Consider the following 16,505-nt stretch of genomic DNA (forward strand, 5'->3'; position numbering starts at 1 on the left):
AAGAGAGCCGACCATATCGCTATGGGAAATAATATATGCGCTAGGTAAGTCTGTGAGACATCTAGTGAGTTCCACAAGTTGCCCGGCTTTACATAAATCTTTCAGCAAGTGCGGGCACAAATAACTCATGGTAAGAGAAGAAGACTCACTAGATCTAAGACTCAGCAGTTTGGTTCTAACAGTAGGAAACAGCAAAGGTAATAGTCAAAGTGGATTAGACCAAGTTTGTGATATGACAACACATATACAGGGAGTGCAGAATTATTAGGCAAGTTGTATTTTTGAGGATTAATTTTATTATTGAACAACAACCATGTTCTCAATGAACCCAAAAAACTCATTAATATCAAAGCTGAATATTTTTGGAAGTAGTTTTTAGTTTGTTTTTAGTTTTAGCTATGTTAGGGGGATATCTGTGTGTGCAGGTGACTATTACTGTGCATAATTATTAGGCAACTTAACAAAAAAAAATATATACCCATTTCAATTATTTATTATTACCAGTGAAACCAATATAACATCTCAACATTCACAAATATACATTTCTGACATTCAAAAACAAAACAAAAACAAATCAGTGACCAATATAGCCACCTTTCTTTGCAAGGACACTCAAAAGCCTGCCATCCATGGATTCTGTCAGTGTTTTGATCTGTTCACCATCAACATTGCGTGCAGCAGCAACCACAGCCTCCCAGACACTGTTCGGAGAGGTGTACTGTTTTCCCTCCTTGTAAATCTCACATTTGATGATGGACCACAGGTTCTCAATGGGGTTCAGATCAGGTGAACAAGGAGGCCATGTCATTAGATTTCCTTCTTTTATACCCTTTCTTGCCAGCCACGCTGTGGAGTACTTGGACGCGTGTGATGGAGCATTGTCCTGCATGAAAATCATGTTTTTCTTGAAGGATGCAGACTTCTTCCTGTACCACTGCTTGAAGAAGGTGTCTTCCAGGAACTGGCAGTAGGACTGGGAGTTGAGCTTGACTCCATCCTCAACCCGAAAAGGCCCCACAAGCTCATCTTTGATGATGCCAGCCCAAACCAGTACTCCACCTCCACCTTGCTGGCGTCTGAGTCGGACTGGAGCTCTCTGCCCTTTACCAATCCAGCCACGGGCCCATCCATCTGGCCCATCAAGACTCACTCTCATTTCATCAGTCCATAAAACCTTATAAAAATCAGTCTTGAGATATTTCTTGGCCCAGTCTTGACGTTTCAGCTTGTGTGTCTTGTTCAGTGGTGGTCGTCTTTCAGCCTTTCTTACCTTGGCCATGTCTCTGAGTATTGCACACCTTGTGCCTTTGGGCACTCCAGTGATGTTGCAGCTCTGAAATATGGCCAAACTGGTGGCAAGTGGCATCGTGGCAGCTGCACGCTTGACTTTTCTCAGTTCATGGGCAGTTATTTTGCGCCTTGGTTTTTCCACACGCTTCTTGCGACCCTGTTGACTATTTTGAATGAAACGCTTGATTGTTCGATGATCACGCTTCAGAAGCTTTGCAATTTTAAGAGTGCTGCATCCCTCTGCAAGATATCTCACTATTTTTGACTTTTCTGAGCCTGTCAAGTCCTTCTTTTGACCCATTTTGCCAAAGGAAAGGAAGTTGCCTAATAATTATGCACACCTGATATAGGGTGTTGATGTCATTAGACCACACCCCTTCTCATTACAGAGATGCACATCACCTAATATGCTTAATTGGTAGTAGGCTTTCGAGCCTATACAGCTTGGAGTAAGACAACATGCATAAAGAGGATGATGTGGTCAAAATACTCATTTGCCTAATAATTCTGCACTCCCTGTAATTGTTGGCATAGCTCTCGAGTTGGTGCTGGTTCCTGAGATAAAGATCCTTATTACGAGTCTGGAGGTCGTGGGAGCGCCAGACTCGCGGTGGCAGTCGGACTGCCGCCAAATCTGCGGTCTGTCCTCCACATTATGGCCATTGCGGAGCCGCCACGGTCTGACTGTTGGCACCGCCTGGTTGCCGCCAGTCGACAGCCTGGTGGTGCTGGTGGTCTTAATCCACCAGGGCAGTACTGCAAGCAGCGCTGCCCTGGAGATTACGAGCCCCCTCTCTGCCGGCTTTTGCATGGCGCTTCCACTGCCATGCAAAGGCTGGCCGAGATGGGTTGCCATGGGCCCTATGCGGGCCCATGCACTTGGCATGGGCAGTGCAGGGGTCCCCATGGGCAGCCCGTCGTGCTTTTCTCTGCCTGATATACAGGCAGTGAAATGGGCGTCAGGTGCTGTCGCACCCAAAGCACTGCAACATTGGCGCCGGCTCGATTATGAGTCGGCGTCGATGTTGTGGCCTGTTTCCTGCTGACCCAGCGGGAAACTCATAATAGGGCCAGAGGGCGGAAAACCAGAGTGGCGTTTTTCATCCTAAAAAGTTTGGCGGGAGGCCTCCGCTGCCCGCCAAACTCAAAATGAGGCCCAAAATGTCTATTTTGTCTTCTATAATAATTGGAAGTGGCTGGAGAAATAGAATATTGATGCCTCCCAATATCAATGGATATTTTGTAGCATGTATTAGTTTCATGGACTAAAACGGTGGTTTTTAACCTTTTGACTTTTGTGGACCCCTACTCAATCAATAATGGAATCACGGGCCCCCACTGAATAATTACTGTAATCTGGGGACACCCACTGAGTCATTTTTGAAATCCCGGGCCCGCAGCCCAAGCAATGTCAATGATTTGAATTGCAAAACAAAAGACAAAAATACAGAACAAACATTCATCACACAAATGATGAAATAGTTTATTTAATTCACAAAGATAAAAATTAGGTTTCAATTTTAATGGGAAGGCTGGAGCTTCTCTACATTGAATTGAGGCCACCAATTGTATATGCTGAATTCTGTTTGATGCACAGGCACTTTTCCCACAAAGCAGTCTAAGGATACCAACTTCATTTTTAGCTTCCAATTTTAAATTCCTGCACATTTACAAGTTATATACACTGTGTTCATCTGTAATATGATTTAATTTTCTAAGCAGCACGGGTCCCCCTGAGTAGGAGTCTTGGACCCCCAGAGGTCCCCAGACCGCAGGTTAAGGATCACTGGACTAAAACATTCAAAGGGAACACCTATGTTCCCAGCAAAGGGCAGTATAACCTGACGGTCTGGGATTGTAATATCAGGGTATGTTAGACATTGTGCCTAAACCAGCAAAGGGAAAACAGGTGACAGTTGAACATAATGAAGGTGGGGCTGTGGTTGTGATGAAGTGCATGAAAGGAATAGGGAGAGACATGGATAGTGAGTGTATTGCGGATCGAGTCTTGATGAATGGTGTAACAGTTTAGAGAGCAAATTAGAGCAATGAAAACTGTACTTCTGGGTGTGAGAGCAGAGCTAACTAAATACCTACACAACGTGTGCAGAGGGAAGGTGGTTGATACTGCTGAGTGTTCTTTATGGGTCTCTGTGGCGATGTCTTTCGAGTAGAATGTACATATGTAATAGAAAGGAGTGTTGTGAGTTCAAAGGATGCTTGCAGTCTAGGAATGACAGTTGTTTCTGGGGCCCTTGTAGGTAGGATAGGATGTCAATTGATGAGCATAATAAATACTATTAATATCTTAATGTCTCCTATGATAGCATCACTTCAGCCTCGCCTACAGTAGTAAAAAAAAATAGACACTCCAAGGAATTCTATGTGTGTATGGACCTAAGACTCATTAGTAAAGTGATCTGGGTGTATGGGTAACTATTGCCTAGAACTGAGGATGTTAGCAACAATACATGGGGCTAAGCTGTTTTTCAAATTAAACTCAAAATCTGCATACTATAAGGTACCTTTGGCTGAACAGTCACGAGATCTAGCTCACTGTCAAATGTCTTGCATATTTGTCAAACAGTGCCAGAATTATAAGCAATCAACAAATAGTTTTTCATCTGACGGGATAAACAAGATATACAAGTGTTAACCCTTTCAAGCCTACCAGCACCTTTTTCAAACAGAGAGATCTAAAAAGAATTAACAGATTTATAGTAAACCAGCAAATGCATGCTTTCCTAGAATAGTTGTACATTCATGCCAAGTCTGAAGCAAATCTGTTTAGTCGGTGTGTTTGTTCAGTCATTTGGGCATGAATATAGCAGAGCATACAGCACAAACTGCAAGAACTGGCGGGGGATAAGGCCCTTGCCTATGCACTAGCAGCCCAGCCCGATCTCTATGAGGTGGGCACGTAAATAATGTAGAGTCCCAAGTCTTCGCCCTGCAAAAGGGTATGAGGGAGGGGTGTTGGTATTAGGCAGGGGTGTCCCCTGTCCCCTAACGGTTTATGCTCAGGCGCTTGAACCATTAACAGCCTGGGTTCGCCAGGATCCCCTTATAAAGGAAGTAAGTAATAAGTGGGAGGACCTCCCTATATGCTGATAACATGCTGCCATATGTCACTCGGCTGGTGTTGTTCATGGACCGAATACTACAATTTGTCTGAATTTTCGGGGATCAGTCCGGATACTGCATCAACTGGGGCAAGTCCTTGATTTACCCACAGGGGCGGCGGGGGTTCCCGAGCCTTCCCCTACGATGTACGGCACCGCTGATGCTGGAGGGCTTTCATTACCTTGGAATATATGTCACCCGAGACCCAGGGGAATTCCTGAACAGGAACCTGATTCCACAATTGGAAGAGTATCTCAGAGATATTGGGCACTGGAGGACTCTTCCACTCTCTTTGATGGACAGAGCAGCCCTCTTCAAAATGATAAGCCGACCTCATCTCTTATATGTCCTCCAAAATATACTTCTTCATAAAAATTGACTGTGAGGTAGAATCGCCCCTCTGGGAAAGGAGGTGGTCCTAAATTGTGCTTCACAAAGTGCAGAGTGGTGTCTATGATGGGGACTGGTGGTCCCTGGTATGCTCAACAACTACTGGGCCAAGCAATTAGTCGTGGTTAATGACTGAGTGTTTACAGACAGAGCAGAACCGGCCTACCGGGTTGACAGGGGGTCCATGGGACATAGGGGCTACTTAGTAATTCTTTATAAGTAGAGGTAAGAATGTGATCTGCCGACCCACACTCGAACGGTGGTGAGGATACAGCGTGAGGCTTCTAGATACCTGGGCTTTAATGACAATATGACAGGCCACCCTGTTTTGGGATAGAGACCTCCTGAGTGAGGTGGGAAGCCTGGAAGGCTTCTTGCGCTGGGCCCTGATTGGCATAGAGTGCCAGGGTGACATATGGAGGGGACAGTTCCTGTTTGAGGTCCTGCAACAGGAATATGAGATGGCAAAAGCTGAGCGTTGGAGGATCGTCTTATCTTTCTTGGACACACTGACAGACAAGGCCATATCCATGATGTATTACAAAATAATGAATAACTCCCCAGAACTCCTGAAGTCAGTGTGAGAAGCCTGGGAAAGAGATATCGAGAAAATTGAGGATGATAGTGGACGGAGGCATTGCAACGCCCAAGGGAGTGGCAATATGGGCTCGCTTTAGACTGGTACAATTACGGATCTTGCATAGATCGATCTGTTCTAGAGTTCTGCTATGCAAGATGGGTAGGGGAGATTCTGAGCACTGCCTGAAGGGATGTGGGCGAGTGGGCACCTTTTTCAGTATCCTTTGGGACTGCCCAATCATACAACGCTACTGGGCAGAAGTGGTACAAATCATAGCCAGGGTGCTTGCCCTGGTAGTTCCCCTAGAAGCAAAATGGCTCCTATTAAACATTACAGGTGAAGATACGTGGTCTAGGTACCAAACATTTGGCTAGCTTTGGCAGTGATGGTGGCTAAATCCAAAATAGAGTATGCCTAGGTAAAAGTGGCACCATCTCGGATAGCAGACTGGGAGTCGGACATGAATTGGTGTGAGCGGGCAGAAAGAGCAACCGATCGGAACAGGGGCTACCCACAGAAACTGGACAAAGTATGGGGCAATTTGCATAATTATTAACGTTTCTGAGTCTGCAAGGGTGGGCTTGAAAGGGGGGATACTAGCATGTCTGTACATCCCACATGGGGGTTGTGGTCTCGCCGTCACAAGTTGTCTCCGCACACAATGACTGGCATTCTTATGTCCCTACTGTTACATGCATTGCCTGAAGTGTACACTGTATGATTGCATCAAATCCTTCATTTAATTTACGATGAGCAGATCTTAATATAAAGAGTTCTTAAAAAGAGAATATAGCGGAGCATGACTTGAGAGTTCGACATCACTGAAGACTTTGCATAAAATCGGTTGAAATTGAGGAAGGAAAAGTGTGAGGAATAAATTGAAAATTTGGAACATGTGTTGACACAATAGGGAATTAAACCAAAGGATAGTTTGTTGAAAGCTGTAGAGGATGCCTCTATGCCTCTAAGACATTTCATTTTTAGAGCTTTACAAGTTATCTGCCATTTTGTAGGAAAAGCTGAACATTCACAAGGTTACTCGGTGGGTCTAAATGGGATGAAATACAGCATATGGCATTTAGGTTTAATGAAGAAATGTGCAGAGCTCCCATTTTACTTACATTCATGCAGAACAATAAAGTATACATCACTGTGAAAGCTAAAGTTAAGGGTGCAGGAGCAGTAGTTACACAAGTCTGTGTGGCATTGAGTCTACTTTGGGTTTGTGTCCCATATGTTGGAGAATGCAGAGAAAGCATATTCTGTAATAGAAAAGAAACCTCTGGCTTGTGGATGGACTTCCAACAAATGTCAGAGCTATATTTGTATATCCGAGGTGAAAAATATGTTTTAAAAACAGATCACAGCCCACCTATGTATATTTTTATGTAAAGTATGGAGAAAAGTAAAAATGTTTAGAAAACTTGGAAAAATTCACTATAATATATTTATGTTAAATATTAATGTAACTTAATTTTGTGTGTTTACTTAGGATGTGGAACAAAGGAGCACATGCCACAGCACTATTAATTAAATTAAATATAATACATTTGAAATAGTTTTTCTGAGGTTTAAATAAAAAAGTAAATGTGCACCTAACGTAAAAAACATTTTACTATGGATTAATAATTATTAAAAGTGATTATAGGATTAATTAAAAGTAATGTAATTATATTTAAAAAAATAATATTGTTACACTAATGTCTAAACTCAAAAAAGTATTAAATATTTTATAATTAAATAAAAAAGATGTACTATTTTAGGGTTTTTTTTACATTAAAATGATGTCTATTTATATTTTAACTATTTAAAATAATGTAATATAGATACATTACTTCCTTTGGGGTTTTGTTATAAGTCCTGAGCTCCACTATTTTCTGTGGCTGGGTGATGCATTATCAGTGGTTGGCTATGTGTGGTACTGAACTTAGGATCTCATTATGAGGCTGGCTGTCCTAGGATACCCCATTATAAGTTTGGCAGGCGGACCCGCCCAAAGACTGCCGTCTCCGCCAGGACGAGGGTGATGGTGGGCCCCCTCTGTGCCACGAGATAGCACCCAGCTCCTTGAAGGGAGCTGAGTGATATCTTGTAGCACTGTTCCCATGGTCTGACCGGCGGGAATGCTCTGTTTTTTTATGTTTCTGCTAGTCAGCCCAGTCAGACCGGTGAAAACATTGGAATCAGGCATGGGGGATTCCAGAGCCAATGGCGGTGGCTTCCTCCCCGTGAGTTTGGCCGTCCCGCGTTGGGACCGCCAAACTCGTAATGAGGTAATTAGTATTGTTTCTTTTCGGTAGTAGAATTTTACACTTGTAAATTTGACTCCAGATGGTTTTTCAAGCAGTGGAGATGTGTAAGTTTACACTTTTGAGTAATTTTACACTCAGACTTTGTGAATAGCCAACACTAGTCAAGTTACTCAAATGAGAAAAAGTCAATTACACATGTTATTTTCTCAAAATTATAATCTACTATTGTGAATAGCCATAACTGTGTTACAGTAATACTTGACAACACAATGTACAGTTTTACATTACATGTATCTCTACATTGCACAAATTTGCAACATGAGGTGTAGGGTGATAGATGGATTTACCTTCAATTATGCAATGATTGGTCATATGGCAAAAGAAGGATTGGAATTCAGGTCTGCAGGGTCCCAGGTCTTAACTATTTCTGAATATGATAATAATAGTTCTGTTTCTCAAATTGAGAGGTAGGAAAAGACAAATGTAAATGAACAATATCTGGGCCATCACCATTTAGCAAATTTTTGGTAAAGTTAGCCAACCTCACAAACTGTTGAACTAACAAACTTTGCTGGCTGTGTAGGGGTGTGATTGTGCGACTGAGCATTGGTTTACTGTTATCTTCTGGTACACCTCGCAATTTGACTTTCCCAGATGGATCTTTTGGCAGCAAGAAAAGAAGAAGAGGAGAGCTGTTGAGTGGTGGCTCCTGTGTTTCCCTGCTTCCACTCAAGGTTTGGATAGCCCTGCGAGACAGGAGTGAATAGAACTCCCTGCATACCTGATATCCTGTACATTTTAGGTATTTTTTGTGTTGCAGGGAATCTAGTCAGAAAAATGAAACCACTCTTGGCTGTTCTTTAAGAAGATGCGCAACTTCACTTGTGTAGGTTTCTTTTAGTCCACCACTATGTATGACACAAGCATGTTTGTTTCTTTAAAAAGAAAAAGTTACCCGCACACCCTGGGAGATTTCTCCACAAGGTTTGGGGGCATCATTATTTTGTTTTCTGTTCATTACTACCTGGATTTTCTTGATGGTGATAAATGGTTAAAAAAAAATCAGCTCGAAATAGGGCTGTTTTCCTGATGGCTTTACTCCGACAGCCCCTACTCCATCAAGTAAACTTTCCTTGGAGGGAGCCAATGAGGGCTTTGCTGATAGAAGGCTGATGATCCACCTGACTCTAAAAATGTGGTGGCAGACTGAGGGTTTGGCATACAGGGTACTAATTCACATTTGTGAATGTTATACTGTTTTTCAGGCTCTTACCGCTCAATGTTCGGCTGGCTAAACAATCCTGGGCCGGCAGCCATTTATGGCCTGTCTGGGTAGGTGGCAAGGCTCAGTAGGTTCCAGAGGGTACTAAACTCGATAAGTGATCATTATTTCATATTTTCCTCCTTCCCATCTAGTTCCAGCCCTTAACTTTCTTTGAGTTTAGGTAGGGCATTTGCAGATCCTGATTCTTTGGACTCATCAGACACCAACAGGGCACATTTGAAGGCAGTCTTGGTTTTGCAAAATGTGGCCTAATGTTTAGTCTGTAAATTGAATGTTAGGACGGAGTGAAAGAGTGGGCCAGGCTTCTCCATGTAGTGAGTGGTAGGTTGGAGCTCTGATGAAGGCAAATGCTGCATGTGACAGTCTCTCGCACTTCCCAGGTCCCAGCAACCCACGGTCTTATAAACATGAAAGACGACTGTTTGGTCATTTGGTTTGGGCATTTCATGATCTGATTTCTAAATCCATACCAATCAGTGATGAATTCTGTCTTGGAAGTGTTTCCTGTCTCCTAATAAATCCTGGCTCAATTTTAACCTACAATACAGTATAAATCCCGTGATTGTTTTGGTTTCTTAATTTTTGTCCCTACTTTGATCTTTAGGTCAGCTGGCATCTCTTCACATTCAGGCCCATATTTATACTTTTTGACGCAAAACTGCGTTTGCGCAGTTTTGCGTCAAAAAGTATAGCACCGGCTTTTGCCATTCCAGGACGCCAGCCGTACGCCAAATTCGTGGAATGACGCAATCCGGCGCAAAGGGGGGACTGTGGCGGTATGGGAGAAGGGTGTTTTGCTCCAAAAAATGACGTTAGGCTGGTTAGAGTAAAAAAAGATGACTTTAACCAGCCTAGCGTCATTTCTTGATGCAAAACCATCCATACCACATGACTCCTGTATTATAGAAGACAGAAGTCATGCCCACCACCCCAGTGGCCATCACAGGGGACAAAGGTCCCCTGACAGGGCCATTGCACCCAATGCCATGTAAGGCGGCCGATTTCAGGGCACCCAATGGCACTTAAAAACAAAAGAAAACGTACCTATACTTACCTGGGATGGGGTCCCCATCCTCCAGTGTCCCTCTGGTGTGGGTGGGGGTGTTCCTGGGGTTTGGGGAGGGCACCTGTGGGCTCCTTCCATGATGTTTGACCATGGAAATGGGTCCACGGGTCCATAACACCTGCCCAGACCCAGACGTTAAAAAATGGCGCTAAGCAGGCTTAGAGCAATTAATTAGACCCACCTCCCTCCCGGGCACCATTTTTGCACAGGAGGATAAATAAGGCTCTAGGTCCTTAGAGTCATTTTTTGGATGGGAATGCCCACCTTGCATCTCATTGACACAAGGTGGTTTCACACATCCAAAAAATGACTTTAACTCCAATATTTTGGCACTAGACTAGTCTAGCGTCAAAATATAAATATGGCATTAACGTTTGCGCTGAATTAGTGTAAAAAAATGACACTAATTCAGCTCAAGCAGAGTAGAAGTCTGGGCCTCAGTGTTTAGTTTGCATGTGAAATGTTTTCAAGGGGCTGTCAGTAAACAATTTTTACATTGAAATCACAAGTGATATTATCAAAATAAGGTCACCACAGAATTAGTTAGCTCACGTGGTAAAGTTAAGAGTCTCACTCCCATCACAACCAAACCTCAAGAGATACCCATGGAGAAATAGGGAAATAAGCTGGGACACCTTAACGTCTTACTTGTGGATGAAGGAAAAGTAAAGGAAACATAGAGGAACCAGAAAGTGGACTGGGGACACAAAGCAATTCAAAGCGGTGATAAAGAGGATAGTGACACTGAAGATAATTGAGAACATATGCAGGGCTAATGGAGGACCAGTGTAGTGAATATAAGCTGAAAGAGGAGCTCTAGTGGGAATAGGGAGGTGTAGGTGGTATTATTGGGGCAGTAGAGAGAGGGAGACAGAGACAGACAGGCCTTGTATCCAGTGCTTTTGTGATTACGGCTGATTTGGAGGTGGGCAGGAGGTGAGGTGGCTTAGAGTGGTAATAGTTCTTTCTGTGCAGAGGACAAGGGCAAAGACAGCTTTTATGTCAGCTTTAATATTTACCAATAATAGCATTGCAATAAGACGTAATCACTCGAGGTTCTAAACTCTCCTACATCGAAGACCACGCTCCTAATGACACTACAGCCAGGCGCTTACTATTACTACCAAAAACCATAATGAACATAATAATCCGGATCTCTTTTTTCATATTTAACAATTTAAGTCTTTTATCATTTTTCTCTCCAGAGGAAAACTTTAATACAATCTCTTCACTGCCCAAGCGACTGGCCTGCTGGTCATATTAATGAGTAGCTCTGTTATGTTGTGTTTTTCAAAATTAGTATACAGCAGCTGCAGATCAACAACAGTTAACTTGTCTCATCCTTCTGGAATAGTTCCCCTTCCTAATATAAGCTTCTATGTGACAGGCAGGCCTGCTGTTATTTAAAGGCATCTCGTTACACTCGGGTGAAGTCTGGCCCCTCGTGCATTCCCTTCCCACTGTACCCTACAGCCTCGGTTTCGGTCTGGAGGCCTACTTCTTGTAAACGGCGGTGACGCACTACGTTTGGAGGCAGTGGGAAGGCGGGAGTCAGGTTTCACCAGAGGCTCCGGCTTCAGCTACGGGGCGCCGTGCTCGCACCCAGGGACGCTGTTTCCAGAACCAGACATATAGCAAGGTGAATTATAGTCTTTTTTTAATGAAACCGTTATGCAGCTGTTCATCAGAGTTTACTGTAATACTTAATATTTGCCGATTACTCATCGTTCAGAGAGGTGACTGTGCAGCAGTGACATCAAATATTTAACATAGCAGAGGATTACAGTTAACACCCTTTGACTACTCACTGAACATGCTGTAGCAGGATTTACAGGGTGCTGGACGCTGAGGGGCAAACAGGACTCACTCTTAGGCTGCTGCCTACTTTGGAAAGCGTAGGCCCAGGAAGTTATAGGCGCCATCAATTGTGGCGAAATAGACACTGAATCAAAAATAGCTCCTCTAGGGGAATTAGTACAGGCGGCCCAACCCGGTGCCTGATGTGTGTGGATTAGGCATTCTGAAGGAATAGCCCATGAGCTACCTGTAAGCGCTCTCCTCTGTGCAGCCCAGCCTACTAAATTGGAAGCATTTGCCTGGCTGGATCATATATATGTGTACCAAAAATGAAAAGCGTGTATTCAAGGCAAATGCGTGTATTTTCCGAGCATATAATCTGATGTTTGGTGAAAAATGTTTGTATTTCCAAATATATTTAAAGCTGATGTCTGAGTGGACGTGTAAGGCATTGGGGAGACATGACAAATATTAGTGCCTTTGTGCCAGGAGTACTGCAGCTATGGCTGTCATCTATTAACCATCCAGAGACATTCCAAGACGATAAAACCTTTTTCCTATTACTTCAGGGTTCTGAAGTGATCAGTGCTGGTGATCCTGCATGGAGTGGCCATCCCAGTTACCACACTAAAATTATTATTAGTGTGTTATGATTTCCATTGTACAAAAGTAGCCCTTTTTCACAAAAAAGGTTGGAGACCCCTGGTGACATTGTGGCTGTCTGGCAAAGATCACTACCCACAGAGAGAAGGACTGTCTATGACCTCTTGACTCAGCAGTCATACACATATGAAGATAATACATGGTATGGTCCACAACTGTGGAACAGATCCACTGAACAAGGCTTATGTGACAGGCCAAATTGTGAGATAACATATTCTATGTAAGTTTAACAGATGACACCTTGTCAGCAATGACAGCATCTAGAAGTTCCTTGTTTGTATTTATCATTTCAGGGCGTTATCGGAGGTGTAATTTTAGTTCACTTGAAATTAAACGTACCACATTACATTGGTTGCCAGCAGAAGAAATGGGACTGGAATATGATTTTCCTGACTTCACTTCTAGGGGTGCAAATATTAGTGCAAGTGACCTTCATAATAAGCCCACAATGGCTACCTAGTTCTCAGTTCGCTGCATATCAGTACACACTCTCTTACCATGTTTTAAGGCACGTTGGTGGTTTTAGCCGAGACCCCCATAGAAAAGCATAGTCCATGCTATGAGGTGAATCCTAAGTAGCGTGAAAATGATGAAACCACTATTGGTGGCCGAGTCCTTGCAAGGATGTTAGAGGTTAGACGACCAGTCTGGTACCCAGCACAGCAGTGAATATGGCCGGAAAGCGAGAGGTCTAACAGATATAAGCAAAGTAAGCCCCAGTGAAAGAGGGAGGAATGTCTCATGGTGGGGCCGAGGGAGCAGAGTAACTATCAAAGCAGGTGATTATGTAGAAACAATTTGTAGACTTTCTGCAGGGGTTTGAGGTTGAACAGAAATGTACACATTCTGGGAAGTGAGAAGATGTGTGCTAGAGCTATGACCCTCTCGCAGTGGCCAGCAAGTGTCATGGGGCCACAGCTTTAATGAGCGGGCAAACATTAAGAAAGTCACCTAGTCAAAATCTAAGGGTCTGATTTGGATATTGGCAGATGGGTTACTGTCACAACGGTGGCGGATATCCCGTCTGCTGAAATTTAAATCCTTTAGGAAATAATGGGATTTAGATTTCAGTGGATGGGATATCCTTCATCATTATGACGGAACAACCATCGGCCAGTATCTAAATCAGGCCCTAAATGTCTTTGGGGGAACTGCTCCTTTCTATATATCCAGTCGCCTTTGGCTACTGATATGTTTGTAGGATGACCTCCAATGCACTCTTTGTGGGAATGGAGAAAATTAAAGCAGTCTTTTTTGCTCAATAGGCCTCAGGAACAGGTATCTGTTCAGGTGGTGCGTGGTCAGTGAGTTACAATGGTACACAATGCGTTGAGTAGTTTAGTGGCCATCTTGTATAACTTCTCAGATAGCTCCTTGATACATACGTTACATACGTTATGTAAGTTTCTGGCTTGCTGCTTTGACTGGTGATGTGGCGCATAAAGAAATTTGACAGGTAGACGAAGACAATCCCCCCAAACAAAAGGTAGAAAGGAGTAAGCAATATGGCATTTTTCCAGGTGCAGTTATAGGCATGAACTATACGAGTGAAAGGCAGACTGTACGTGGCTTTCGGTCTGACTCCAGGGTGCCCAACACGTAGAGTAGTGTTAAAAGTTTCCATCTAAGCATCAATAGCACAGCATGAGTAGCTTCATAGTACTGCTTTGCTGCCCATAGCCCACATTTACTGGTACGCAATAGCTCCATCCCCTGACAAGCCCAGGCCAAGCACTAATAAAATGGGCCATTATGCAAAACTCAGCCATCCTGTTATTAATACCCTTGCATCTGGATGGGGGCAACATCAAACTCCAATTTATGACTGCACCCTTTAGGGTTTACATGGCTTTTATTTGACTTATGGATTGCAGAGATAACCACTGATTTCGAATTTCAGTGTTTGTTTTAGTTTTATTTCACCACCATAACTGTACTGTAACTGTGATTTTTGTTGGTTTTTCTAAACATACATCAAAGTATTATAATCAAAACGAACCATAACTTCACTTTAACATTTGATTTTCAGTGAAATTTTTGTGTTTTTCTTTATCATATCCCACATCCAACTACAGGGTGCAGTGAATGATAAGGCCCTGCAAAAACCCACTGCGGGTGGTCGACCCACCCTGCAAAGGGCCTTTGGCCACCCAAGTGGAGAGAATCTTTTTATTTATTTTTATTTTTTAATTATTTTTTACAAAATGAAGGAAGTGTAGACTGAGCTGCAGGATTTGCAAAGTCTTGTAGACGTTTGGACCATTATTGGACCTCCAGCGGGGTTCAGAGAACCAATGTTGAGTCCTCAAACCCCACCGGAGGCCCAACAATGGTTCAAGAGCCCTTGCCATGGGTTTGCGGACCCTTAGGGAACCTGGGGCAGAGAGGGTGCTGTCCTGACTCTTTATGGTTCATTTATTTTTGTTGCAGGATGCAGGACTTAGCCCGACATCATGTTATTGAGGTCGCAACAAAATGTTCTTAGATACGGCCAGCCAATCAGAAGTTTTGGGTCTACAAATCAACTTTAGGTCAATGGACCCAAATAAATGACAGGAAAAACCTTTCTCATCCTATTAGATTAACCCCTTGGCTGCCAGGCCTTTTCCCCCTCCTGTGCCGAGCCTTTTTTTGTCTACATGGGGCAGTTCGTGCTTAGGCCCTCATAACTTTTTGTTCACATAAGCTACCCATGCCAAATTTGCGTCCTTTTTTTCCAACATCCTAGGGATTCTAGAGGTACCCAGACTTTGTGGGTTCCCCTGAAGGAGACCAAGAAATTAGCCAAAATACAGTGAACATTTTTTTTTTTTTTTTAAATGGGAAAACAGGGCTGCAGAAGGCAGCTCGTGGTTTTTCCCCTGAAAATGGCATCAACAAAGGGTTTGTGGTGCAAGATCACCATCTTCCCAGCTTTCAGGAACAGGCAGATTTGAATTGGAAAACCCCATTTTTCAATACAATTTTGACATTTTACTGGGACATACCCCATTTTTACTATTTTTTGTGCTTTCAGCCTCCTTCCAGTTAGTGACCAAAATGGGTGAGAAACCAATGCTGGATCCCAGAAAGCTAAACATTTCTGAAAAGTAGACAGAATTCTGAATTCAGCAAGGGGTCATTTGTGTAGATCCTACAAGTGTTTCCTACAGAAAATAACAGCTGAAATAAATAAATATTGAAATTGAGGTGAAAAAAACAGCCATTTTTCTCCACGTTTTCCTCTGTAACTTTTTCCTGCAATCTCAGATTTTTGAAAGCAATATACTGTTACGTCAGCTGGACTCTTCTGTTTGCGGGGATATATAGGGCTTGTAGGTTCATCAAGAACTCTAGGTACCCAGAGCCAATAAATGAGCTGCACCTTGCAATGGGTATTTATTCTATACCGGGTATATAGCAATTCATTTGCTGAAATATAAAGAGTCAAAAATAGGTATCAAGAAAACCATTGTATTTCCAAAATGGCCACAAGATAAGGTGTTGAGAAGTAGTGGTTATTTGCACATCTCTGAATTCCGGGGTGCCCATACTAACATGTGAATTACAGGGCATTTCTCAAATAGACGTCTTTTTTACACACTGCCTTACATTTGGATGGAAATAATGTAGAGAAAGACAAGGGGCAATAACACTTATTTTGCTATTCTGTGTTCCCCTAAGTCTCCCGATAAAAATGGTACCTCACTTGTGTGGGTAGGCCTAGCGCCCACGAAAGGAAATGGCTCAAAACACAACGTGGACACATCAAATTTTTTCACAGAAAACAGAGGTGTTTTTTACAAAGTACCTACCTGTGGAATTTGGCCTCTGGCTCAGCCGGCACCTGGGGAAACCTAGCAAACCAGCACATTTTTGAAAACTAGACACCTAGGGGGATCCAAGATGGGGTGACTTGGGGGGCTCTGACCATGTTCTGTTACCCAGAATCCTTTGCAAACCTAAAAATGTGGCCAAAAAACACTTTTTCCTCTCATTTCGGTGACAGAAAGTTCTGGAATCTGAGGGGAGCCCCAAAGTTCCTCCCACCCAGCATTTGCCCAAGTCTCCTGATAAAAA

The sequence above is a fragment of the Pleurodeles waltl genome, chromosome 6 (assembly GCF_031143425.1).
Source record: "Pleurodeles waltl isolate 20211129_DDA chromosome 6, aPleWal1.hap1.20221129, whole genome shotgun sequence".
NCBI classification, from domain to species: Eukaryota; Metazoa; Chordata; class Amphibia; order Caudata; family Salamandridae; genus Pleurodeles; species Pleurodeles waltl.